The following is a 12,646-nucleotide window of genomic DNA, read 5'->3' as shown; positions in this document are numbered from 1 at the left end:
CCTGCTCTTAGAAGTAAGGGCGTGCATCCGGATCCGGATATCCGGCCACAACCGGATCCGGATCTAGATTTTAAAAACTGGGCAGTTATCCGCCCAGATTAATCCAGATTTGATCCGGGTGGATAACCGGGTTAAATCCAGATATTTAGATTATAACTGGATTTAATCCGACTTTTTTTTTTTTTAAAAAAAAAAAAAAATTCTGATACCATGCTTAAATTGTCCATATTTTAAAAAAAAAAATTTAAACACTTTCTAAAGTTAAGTTATAAAAAAAAATTAAATAAAAAAATAAATAAAAATACAAAATAAATAATATTGTTGTTACGTCATAATGCAAAACATAAATTTACAAAGAACAAAATAAATAATAATACATCACAACTAATTAAACTAATACATAACAATGCAAAATAAATAACATTGTTCAATATTTTCTGATTATGTATTAGTCTTTACATCTTAAATTTAGAATTGGGGGGAAAAGTTGACCTCTACATGCAAAAAATATGACCTTTGGAATGTCGACCATCCCAACTTTGATGATTCATTTTCTGGAGTAATTTTTGTGTAGCAGTTTGATTTTTAACGGGGACAAACTCCACCACTGCACCAATATTTAGATTAGTATGACATTCTACATGGTAGATCCACTAAAAAAAATCTTTTCTTATTCTAAGTTCAATAATGATTTTAAGACACTTGTCAGGTATTTGATTTACCACCCTCCCACATTAATATCCAAGTTGTAAAACACCACCCTCCCCAGCCCAATGTCCCTTTTCATCTTTCTCCTAGAACATATGCCATGTGTGCAAACTCATGCCACCCCAGTTTCACTAAGAGAAGAAAATTGTAGATTAGACAAGAAGCAAAACACAAGTGAAATTGCAATCAAAGAATCCTAAGAAACAAAGTTGCACCTTCTTTTGGTCTTGTTTCAGAGCTGCTTGGCTTTTCTTCAGTCCTCTCTGTAACAGAAGATATTTTGGGATTCCTATTCATGTCAGTTAACTTATCAAGGTTTTGCTGCCTTCCAGTTGGCATAAAATCAGAGTCTGCAAACAAAGGAAGTTTAGAGGAAAATGACTTCCCATCCCAGCTTATATTTTTAATTTTCCCTTTCTGAGCAGTAGATAATCAAACTAATAGAACACAACAAAGGAAGTTTAGCTTTTTCTCCTGCATGGAGCCCAATTGTTGCTTTCCTAAACAGGAATTGTCTAAAACTGACCCTCCACAACGTCTCCCAACATAAATATGATATGATTGCAACAATCCTGACAATCAGGCTAAAGATTGATGGAGTCTCACCTATGCAAGTTGCTTTTGTTGCTGGATGTAATATACAGAAATGTCATCGCTCATAAATGTTTCCATGCAATGTGGGGTGGAAGGAAGGGAAAGTCTGGAGATGTAAAAGTGGAATGATTTTTCTTACTCCAAAGTCCTAAAGCGTATCGGTTTTGCTAATCAGTTTATTAGTTTATGGGAAAATAAAAACTATAATGATTAGAAACAATAAGTCAAAAAGAACAAGAGAATGAAACTTGAAACAAAAGAATAATGTCATACAGCTTTAGTTCTTGGGTCTATATCACCAAGAAAAAGTTTGCTCTTTCTTCTAGTACACTCTCAAATTCATGTTCCATGACTGGTTCATACTTCAAATATTAAATGCACAAAACAGTTTCATATATGTGAAAATTCTTAAGCACAATATCAATTACAATAAATTATTACAAAAATAAAAGGAACCTTAAGAAGAGGGTTAAGTTGAACTTGAAGTTGCTTAAGTTGCTGAAGTTGAAGGAAAATGGTTACCTTAAGCAGAAAAAAATTTAGAAGTTAAGTTAAATGGATAAATTAATAATAAAAAAATCGAACTTAACAAATAAAAGTGTTTACCTTCAAAGTCAATGCGTTCTACATGCTCCTCGACCTTCCAAGAACTAAGTGGTTCACAAGTCAACCAATTTTGCGTGCAAATTAGTGCTTGGACAGTCTCTGGAGCTAATGAGCTTCAATATGGGTCTATTACACGTCCACCGATGCTGAATGGGGACTCGGATGCAATGGTGGAAATAGGGATACCCAATACATCATGTGCAATCTTCACAAGGATTGGATATCTAAATGAGTTCTTCTTCCACCAATCTAAAATATCAAACTCGGGTATTTTTGGTTTAATCACATCCGACAAATACCTATCTATGTCCGAGCTAAGTATTGAACTGTTTTGCTTCTCAATATATTATTTTAGAGTTGTATCAAAATCTTTACAGTCTAGGTCATCACCAATAATATTTGAGGAACTTCTATGAGCCATATTTGATATTCCACTACCTAGCCCATAAAACTTGTGGTATTGATCAATCAAACGATTCATGAGCAATCTTACTTTAGCCTCAATTCTATCTCTGTATTCATCCCTATAGTAGAAGTCATCTTCATCAACATATCATCCTCACTCTGACCCATGTTGTTCAAAGTATTCTCAATTGTACAAATTTGTTGAAATAACATATTAGAGGTCACATACAATGAGCCAAAGATTTTCAAAGTAGCATCATAAAAAACTTTTAGAAACTTAATAAAAATACGAGTCATTTGCCAATATTCAAACGGAGGCGCCAAAAGTTGTGACTCCTTCACTCCCATTAGTACGAAAGCTCTTTCGTATTTTTCAGCAATACTAAGCATTAGGTATGTTAAGTTCTATCTAGTAGGAACATCTAGATACACCATTTTTTCACACATAATATTCAGCTCGTTTGCACACGTTTTAAACATATCAAGCCTTGCCAGTGAGGACCTCACAAATCTTATTACTTCTCTAATCTTATTTACAGCATCATGAATAATTTTTAAGCCATCACATACAATGAGGTTTAAAACATGTGCAACACATCGCACATGTATGAACTTGCCTCTCAAAATTGTGAACTCATTATCTCTTATATTCTTCCTCACATGATCAATAGTAACATCATTATAAGAGGCATTATCCATGGTGATCGTACAAAGGCGGTTAATCTCCCAATCCGCTAAGCAAGACTCTAACATCCAAGCAATGGTATCACTCCTATAATTAGGAATCTTGTAAAACATTATAATTTGCTTGTGTAATACCTAACTTTGATCAATATAATGGCATGTAAAACAAATATAATTCTTGTTTTGCACCGATGTCCATATATCAGTGGTCAAACAAACTCTTTGACTACTCAATAATGCCTTCAACTTTTGCTTCTCCTCCTTATATAAAGTAATACACTCTTTTTGGAAGGTGGTTCGGGATGGCAAAATGTGTCTAGGCTCTAAATAATCCAAAAGTTTAACAAATGTTAGATGTTCTATAACCTTGAATGGCAATTCACACTGGATAAACAAATTGGAAATCATCGCTTTTAATTTTTCACTATCATATTGTCCTAACACTTGAGGACTAGTTCCTTTACCATTCATCCTAACTCCAGTGTGTGATGGTGATTTATCATTCCCAAGATTTTTATTCTCTCTAATGGGAGAGTTCGGACAAGAATATCTTAGATGTTGTGACATTGATGAAGTACCATTTTTATAATGACATTCATAAATCTTAAAGCAATAATTGCATTGAGCTTTGGGTGCAATGAGATCAATAGGTTCAACCCTTGTAAAATGATCTCATAAAAGAGATTGGTTTGTAACCTTCTTGGCTCTTTTTGACTTTGGGGGGAGAGATTATGTGGGGTTTTGGGTATTCATAGAGGAAGGCACTAAAGGACTAGTGTTTTCCTCCATGTCCAATGAAATAGGCGTTGATCCACCAATACTACCACTAAAACTATCTTCCATCTATTTTAAACATAAATATATATATATATATATATATAATAAAAATCAAACCAACAGCTAACGTGATAGCCAAATGAGTATGACTACATATTAAAATATCTCTTTAGAAAAGGAAAATAATATAAATGTTTCAGAAAAGTGCATGGTAACATTGGGATGCAAAAAAACCATATAGCATAGGTTTATATTTTTGCTAAAGGGAGAGAGAGACAAAGCAACAAAGCAACAGAAAACAAATCAATGCAACATGTATGAATATTATTAAGTTTTGTGGCTAGAAGGCTGACCCAAGTATGAATTAGGAAAAACTGCTTTGGAATTTACAGAAGTTTCAATTAGTATCATCTTTCCTTTGGCCTGGGCATTCTTCTTAAAACTTTTGTTTTATGGTGTTGATTATGATGTAACACTTACTCTTTTATGATCCTAAAGAGCCGCACCAACTCATTTAGAGCTCTATATTAGTAAACAAATTATCATCTCCTCTCAATGTATATTGTTTCAGGTTGTAGGAGAAACTTATATTCATGATCTTTTACATGACTCAGGATCATGCAAGCCACATATTTGGTGTTGATTCCAGTCCAATGATAGAAAAATTGGAGCAATACAATCTCGTTCTAAAGGTATGTTTGTTGAACTTATAGACGCAAATGCCAGTTTAGACAACATACAAATTGGATTCTGCTTCCATGAATTCCTCAAATCCCCTTCTGATGGATATAATTTTTATCCAAAAAAAGAAGTGTCAGAATCTCAGTTGTGCATTTTGAAACTACCCTAATCTCTTTGGATCAATAGATTCAATACTATCTTGTTTTCCTTTTAAACATGAGATCAAATTTACTTGCTGATAATAAACTTCTGCCACCTCTGCTTTTCTGATTATACTATCATACAAAACTTACTCGAATAACAAGTCTTTACAATTCAAAGCCCATATAAATTTGAAAGGGATTGCTTAGGCTAGTTATTTTCCATGTTCCGGCAAGTGTCCCACAACTCCGAATGCCCCAAATACTAATAGTATCATTCCAAAAATCTTTCATATAACAACCAAACACTCATCAATGATAAAAAAAAAAAAAAAAAAAGAGGATACCTTTGCAATTGTTTTGCAGATATATGAAAATAAAAATGAACTTAAGATTACATAAGAGTGAGACCTAAACGCATAAATACCATTCTCATTTACAGTGATTAAAAATTAACTACTGTCAAACCCAGTAAAATTCCATCCCACCCACTGTTTGGTTAGTGAGAAAACCCATTAAAAAGCATAGAGAATTGAGTCTTTATAAAGAGGAAAGCAAAGAAGAAAACGCAGAAGAGAAAAAGGAAGAAGAAAAAAAAATCCCTCTTCTTCTCTCTTTCATAACTCGGTCCCATCGTTTACCGTCAAACCCTTAAACACCCAAAAATACAATGAACTGACAGATTAGAGAAAGAGAGATGACAGAGTAGAGAATGACCTGACTTACGAGCTTAGACTTGAGAAATGTTGGATGGTAGCCTCCGCGTCTCTCTCCCAAATGCGCAAACTGCAAAGGACTTTGAATAGACAAGGCACGTCGAAGAGAGAAGGCAGCAGATGCTAGAAGAGACGCCGCATCGAACAGAGAAGGTAGAAGGGATTCGGAAATGAAGAAGAGATGCTTGCGTCGAAGAGAGTAGGGTTTGAGATTCAGCAGCGTTCTGAGATTAAGCGATGGGGTGGTTTTTTTATTTTTAAATGACCCAGTTACGGATAATCAGGTCATAGAACCGGATCTGGATTCTTCTCACCCTCCCGGGTGTAATCCGGGTGGTTAACCGCCTAGATGCACCCGATTTTCTGGGTTTCGGACTGGATCTAGAAAAAAACCGAACCAGTTGAACACCCTTATTTAGAAGAATTCTTTTGGTTACTTCCCTTATAAAACTTCAATCTGCTTTTCTTTCTCTCTCTCTATTTTTTACAGTCCATTGGTTTTCTGCATTTCAGATAAAATTGTTTCTGATATTATCGTCATATTTTCCCACCGACTTGATTATATAAACGAGATGAAGATTTCTTACGAACTTGAGCTGAATTTACAAGCATAACCATCTAAATATATTAATGCTAAGTACAATCATGAGTTGTGTAAGCATCTTCCACTTGTTTTGAAAAAAAATGAGATCTATCATTATATTTAATCATTTTTTACAAATAAAATGCACTAATCTTGCATACTTTATAACTACAAATATCATTTCTCAAATATTTATATTGGAATAATATAAGTAATTAAGGAGCGTGGACAACCGTTCCTCTTTCGTAAATTTGTAAGTCCAGCCACTAGGAATTTTTCCATAGTGAAGCAATTGCATCAGCTTTCGCTATGTATGGTGATCTAATTTTTCCAACATTTGGTGCCATTGATCAAGGTATCCATCATTTGATTGCAATTGATAAGAATATTAAATTTGTTTGACACTAACATTAAAATTTATTTAAATGGGTTATATTTAATCATTTTCATGATATAGATGAATCAAAAAAATATTATAAATAAAACATTTTAACATTAAACGTTTGGTTTTAATGCAAGTGCAGTCTCTCTTTTTCAGGTTTGTTTCTCTAAGTCTACTTTTTCCATCTGCCTCAATGGTACTCATGTCAGCTATTTTACAGCTAGCAAAGGACTTAGACAAATGGACCCTTTATTCCATTTTCTTTTTATTCTTAGTGAAGAGCCGTTAAGTAGGGTCTCCATTAGTTGATGATTGATGGCCATACCACTCCTTATGTTGTATCTCCTAGCTGCCAACCTATCACTCACATCATATTTATTGATGATCTTTTAGTTTTCACAAATGGCTCCAAGAAAAGCCTCCGAAATCTTATGGCTTTCATTTCTCAAATTGAGAACATCTCGGGCCAAAAGATCAATCACTCTAAAAGTATGTTTATGGTGTTACTAACACTTTTGCATAATTGTCTGCCATAAGATTTGGTTTAACTTTGTGTTATGAACTGAACATCATTGATCTGATTGTTGAGATTGACTCTCTCATTGTGGTTAATTAGCTCACTAAAAGCTCATCTTCCCTTTGGGATGATATTTTATGATTTTCCTTTCGGTATTAATCATGTCTACAAAGAAAGTAATGAACTAGTAGACAGTCTAGCAAATTATGGTACTATAGGACATACGGTAAGTTTTTCATCTTTATTTCAACTACCTAAGATTATGATTACCCTGTCCTTTATGGATCGTGCAGGTCTTCCTAATATTAGGTACTAAACTTGATAGGATTCTCCTTATTTTCTTGTAATATCTATATAAGGTTTTTATTTCATTTTAGGAATTTGGGTTTGAGCCTTTATTTTCTCCTTGTAACAAGAAGTTTTCATTATATGTATAAGATATTTCTCTGTCATAAGTGAGGATGATAACTAAAATTGAGGTACTGTCTTTTTTTTAAAAAAAGAAATTATTTATCAAAATGACATTTTCAATTATTTTTAACATAATTGACGAAGTTTATAATATTTAATATTAAAATAGATGACATGATAGCAAACAAGGACAAAGCTCTACACTCCTATCCATTTATTGAAATAAACGACTCTTGGAAATGAAATAATCTTTTATTTTAAACAAATCATTAATTATTCTATTCGAACTCGATAGTCGACACTTGATCAATGAAAAACCGCTATTAACCACACGATTAAATCAAAGAGGAGTATACAAAGTTAATATAATTACAAGTGTGCAAAAGGATTAAAAAGCGTTAAACTCAATCATACACCAAAAAGAAAAAAAAAAATCACTCTTAAAGAAGAGGGACATTTTGCAAAATTCATAAGTACCGAAATTGATCAATTACTTTTTGTAATTGACGAGTGCACAATGGATGGAAAATCATATAATAAAGAAAATTATCTCTAGTCATATAGTCATAGCAAGATTCTAGTTTTTTTTTTTTTTTTTTTTTCTTACATCTTTTTTCAACTTATCAAAGAACCTAGCATATAATAAAATTATTCCTTTTTTTTTTTTTTTAAGAAAAATATCGTTTTCAACATATATCCTTAGGGCCGGGCAAGGGCACCTTTGTGGCCCTTTGAATTCGTCATAATTGTTCCCGTCTCTCAACCCTCTCTCAGGTCCATTAACGTTATTCTCAATCGGTCAATTCACTCTTGACAGATCAATATCGTATTGGGCTTCCTCTTGACGTTCATGGATGATATACATTCTCTTAATTAGTTATCAGTAGATAATATTACTGTCTGAATTCTCTGTTGGACAGATCATGATTACAAGCCAGTAAGCTAGGCAAAATCCATCCAAGAAAAATTCTATGAATTCATATATAATTTTTTTTTTCTTATTAAATATGTGGTATATGAATGATGAGTAGAAAAATTAATTTAATTTAACAAGAATAAAATAAACAAAAAAATAAAAAATTATGTATGATATTATGTAAATACTGTAGGGATGATGAGTAGACGGGTTCGTATATGAATTGCTACCCAAAAGTTCCAAAGCCGGCCCCCTAACTTTGATGGGCAAGCTTAGGCCGGAAAAGGGTGTCCAGAAGAGCGACCGCGCGCGCGAGGCAGCCCTACGTACAATCCAAAATGTAAGCAGTAGTAGCTAGCCCTCGTACGTATATATGCCATTGATCAATTCACTGCAGCAAGCCATCCTGTCGAAGCTAGCGCTGGCCCAGTTAGGTCCCATGCATTATACAACGTCCCCACCACCATCTTTAATTAAAATTGAGACCTAGAACACGTACTTACGTACAAACCTGCATTAGAGATGTTAGCTGTAGTACCGCTGGACAGCATGCATGCATCGCCCCCCTTAATTATTCACGTGGTGCATGCAATTTAGTTTTGGAGTTGCCAAAAATATTATTGCCATGTCTTTAATTATGCTGTTTCACTTAGCTTAGAACAATTAATATAGGTGTAGAATTAAAAATGGTGATCAATTTATGACATCCAATATTAACATATATTATAATATTGTTTGTGAAATTAGAAAAATTCTTGCCCTTTATATATATATATATAGGAATTAATTTCAAGAAGTTTAAATTATAAGATGAACATGAATGCATGGCCAAATGTAGATTAATAGGCTAATTTCCTTTAATCATTAAGGAAAGTGTACGTACGTAGTAAAATCTCTTCGTTAATTTATTTTTTTCAAGATCCAAAGTAACAATATGCATGTGAAATAATTTGCATGTCTTCAGATTCGACCTACGACTCATCACCGAGGGATATTATTATTGTTTGTATTTAAGGACGTACGTTCTCATATATTATTAATTAGTACTAATTAATGTACATGTGTGTTGAAGTATAATGCTTTCCTTCTTTAATTTCTTAATTTATATGTATCCTTTTAAGTAATTAACTTCATGATCATATTGATCATGATGATATATAATTAGCAAGCCATCTTTAAATTTAAAGATGGTTGGGGGTTGGAATTAATTAATATTCTTTTTAATTATTCCTCTCTCGATTTTAGTAATTCGTAAATAATCATCGATCACATGCTTTCACATGATGCAGCTAGAGCATCGTGTTTTGTTTGTGTATATATATATGTGCAATATTATCGGCAGCATGGCTGGAAATTGTAGGGCCTCATGAGAAGCAATGACAATCTAGACAACCAACTGCATCATGTCTACAAAACAACGAAAAAAGATCAGTACAATACATGACTGTATATATGCATGCATATTAATTTCGTTGTACGCGGTACATTGCGTAGCTCGTCTATGTATATGTGTATGTATGTATGTATGTATATATATGTGTGTGTGTGTGTTCTTTCTCTATTTGCATCGGTGGCCTCATCCCTTTATTAGATCATTGCATCATGCCAAATAATTTGGGGAACAAATTCTAGGAAAGAGTTCCACCAAATTGCTAGATCATCTACATTCCATGAATGTCTTGCCAAACAATGGGCCTCCATTTTGAATTGTAACTTTTTGAAATCTTCAGATCATCCTCCTTATCTCCTGGATCAAATTCTCCCAAATAGACATAGAATCCTACTCTTTGTTAAGCTCTTGGACCACCAACAGAGTCACACTCCACTTGAAGTTCACTAATTCCCAAAGGAAAGTAGATCTGGAGACCCCTCAACATAGCCAAAATTCAATTTCCATAGGATTGCTAACCTCATGTTCTGGTTTACTAGCAGTGAGAATCACTCTTCCACCCTCATCTCGAAGAACCACGCATGCACCTGATCTGTAATGATCATGGAATATAGCTCCATATGTGTTCATTTTCAGTACACCCGAAAGTGGAGACTTCCAACCACATTGAGGTTTAAATCCTTTTTGCTGCTTCTCTGTTGCAGAAATGAACTCATTGTAACCTGCTAGAGCATGGTCCAAGGCTTGTTCTAGAGTTAAACTCTTATTCTCATAAAGTAATTGATTTCTTCTATACCATAACCCCCAAGCACATAAAAATAACTTCTCAATTTCACTTGTTTTATTCCTTATGATCAATTGAGCCAAAATCTGCATAAAGTCCACTTGAACTTGATACTCTTGCAAGAAACTAAGTTGTGCCTGCAATACCCCTTTGAAGCTTGAACATTATAGGAGAGCATGATTAATGTCCTCCTCCTCCACCTTACACAATCTGCATTTAACATCAACCACCACTTTCTTTGCTTATATCTTTTTCAAAGCTGGTAAACCATTCTTGCACACCCTTCAAACAAAGATCTTTACTCTATTAGGTACTTTCATCTTCCATATTTTCCTCCAACATCTCCTCTACTCCTCCCCATATGAGACCTCACCAAGCTGCCTCTCCTCACCAAAGGACATGAACAATCTGTAGGCAATCTTGACACTAAATTATCCATTAGGCTCATGCTCCCAAACCATGCTATCAAGTCTACTGTCATAAGGTAGCATCATATTTAGTACCTCATAAGCATCTCTTTGAGGTAAAAGTCTTCTTACCTTCTCCATATCCCACCATCTTGTATGTGCATCAATCAGGTCAACAACTATCTAGTTCAATTGGGATTGAGTAATAGAAGCTGAAACTAGAATTAATCTATGATTAGGGAACCAATAACATGACCATATGTTATTGGCCTTTCCATCTCCTACCCTCCATCTGCACCCTTTTAACAACAAACTCTTAGCAACCCAAATACCCTTCCACACATGAGAATGTGCTGCTCCTAGCTTAGATTCTTTAAAATTAGAAGAGGGAAAATACTTAGCTTTAAAAATCCTATGTAGCAACGAGTCCTCCTCTTTGAGAATTCTTCATCCCTACTTTGCTAAGAGTGCCATATTGAAGGTCTTCAAGTCTTTAAAACCCATACCTCCATTGGCCTTTGATTCACACAATTTCCTCCAGCTAACCCACCTTATCTTATTCTCCTTTTTCTTTTGTCCCCACCAGAATTTTGCAATCAAGCTCTCCAATTCAGTGCATAGAGAAGCAGGTAGTTTGAAGCAACTCATTATATAGGTGGGAATAGACATGGCTACAACCTTGATGAGCACCTCTTTACCTCCTTGTGATAGAAGCTTTTCCTTCTACTCTTGAAGTTTTTGTCATACCTTAGTTTTAAGCTGAGAAAAAGCTTGGTATTTCCATCTGCCCACCATGGGAGGAAGGCTCAGATACTTATCATAATTTTGGCATTGCAATACTCCCCACAGCTGAATGATCTCTGCTTGTTGACTAGGTATGAGATTTGTGCTGAACACCATGAAAGTTTTTTCCTTATTCACCTTCTGTCCAGAGGCCTTTTCATAAACATCTAGCAGATGTATTATATTCAAGTTGGTTTGTAAAGTAGCCCTGCAAAACAAGACATTGTCATCTGCAAACATTAGGTGATTAACTTTTGGAGCACTTCTACACACACGATTCCCCTCCACTGCCCCATTTATATTAGCTTGTTGTAGAGGAAAAATAAGTCCCTCAATCCATAAAAGTAATAAGTAAAGCGAAATAGGATCCCCTTGCCTTAAACCACTAGTAGGATAGATTGGACCTTTAGGCGCCCCATTTACTAGTCTTGCTCATATGAAGGTTCAGGGACATAAAACCATTCTTTCCTTGCCTCTTCCTTCAAATAAATAGACAAGTTCATAAGTAATGAGCACATTATCCGAGATTAACATCCCTGGTACAAAAGCACACTGTGAAGGTGAAATCAATCAAGGTAAAATACTATTCAGTCTGTTTGCAAGCACCTTTGACACAAACTTATACATGACATTACAAGGGCTAATAGGCCTAAAGTTAGACACTAACTCGGCCTTTTTCTTTTTGAGAATCCAGGTAACAAAAGTATGATTCAGCTTGGAAAGAAAGTTCCCAGTATTGAGAGCATGTAACACAGCATGAGTAACATCTCTTCCCACAATAGACCAATATTTTTGAAAAAAATAAAGGGGCCATACCATCGGGGCCAAAGGCCTTAGTAGGGTTCATTTCCTTGAGAGCCACTTTCACTTCTGCTGCAACAAAGTCCACCTCTAGCTTCTGCCTCATATCATCAGTAACTCTTCCAACCATATTATCCAAGAAGTCAACACTACCCCTCTTAGTAGATGTTTTAAAAAGGTTTTGAAAGTAATTGAGGATCACTACATCGCTAGCTTCATCCACTTGCCAATTCCCATTAGAATCCTTTACACCCTTATGATGGGGAAAAATTGGTGTTTTTATCCCCTTTAGTTAGCCATAAAGCCCTTGACCTTTGTCTCCACATAATCTCACTCTTTTCCAACCATTTATGCACCTTGG

This window comes from Juglans regia, chromosome 3 (assembly GCF_001411555.2).
Source record: "Juglans regia cultivar Chandler chromosome 3, Walnut 2.0, whole genome shotgun sequence".
Taxonomy (NCBI): domain Eukaryota; kingdom Viridiplantae; phylum Streptophyta; class Magnoliopsida; order Fagales; family Juglandaceae; genus Juglans; species Juglans regia.
This window is presented reverse-complemented; position numbering follows the sequence as displayed.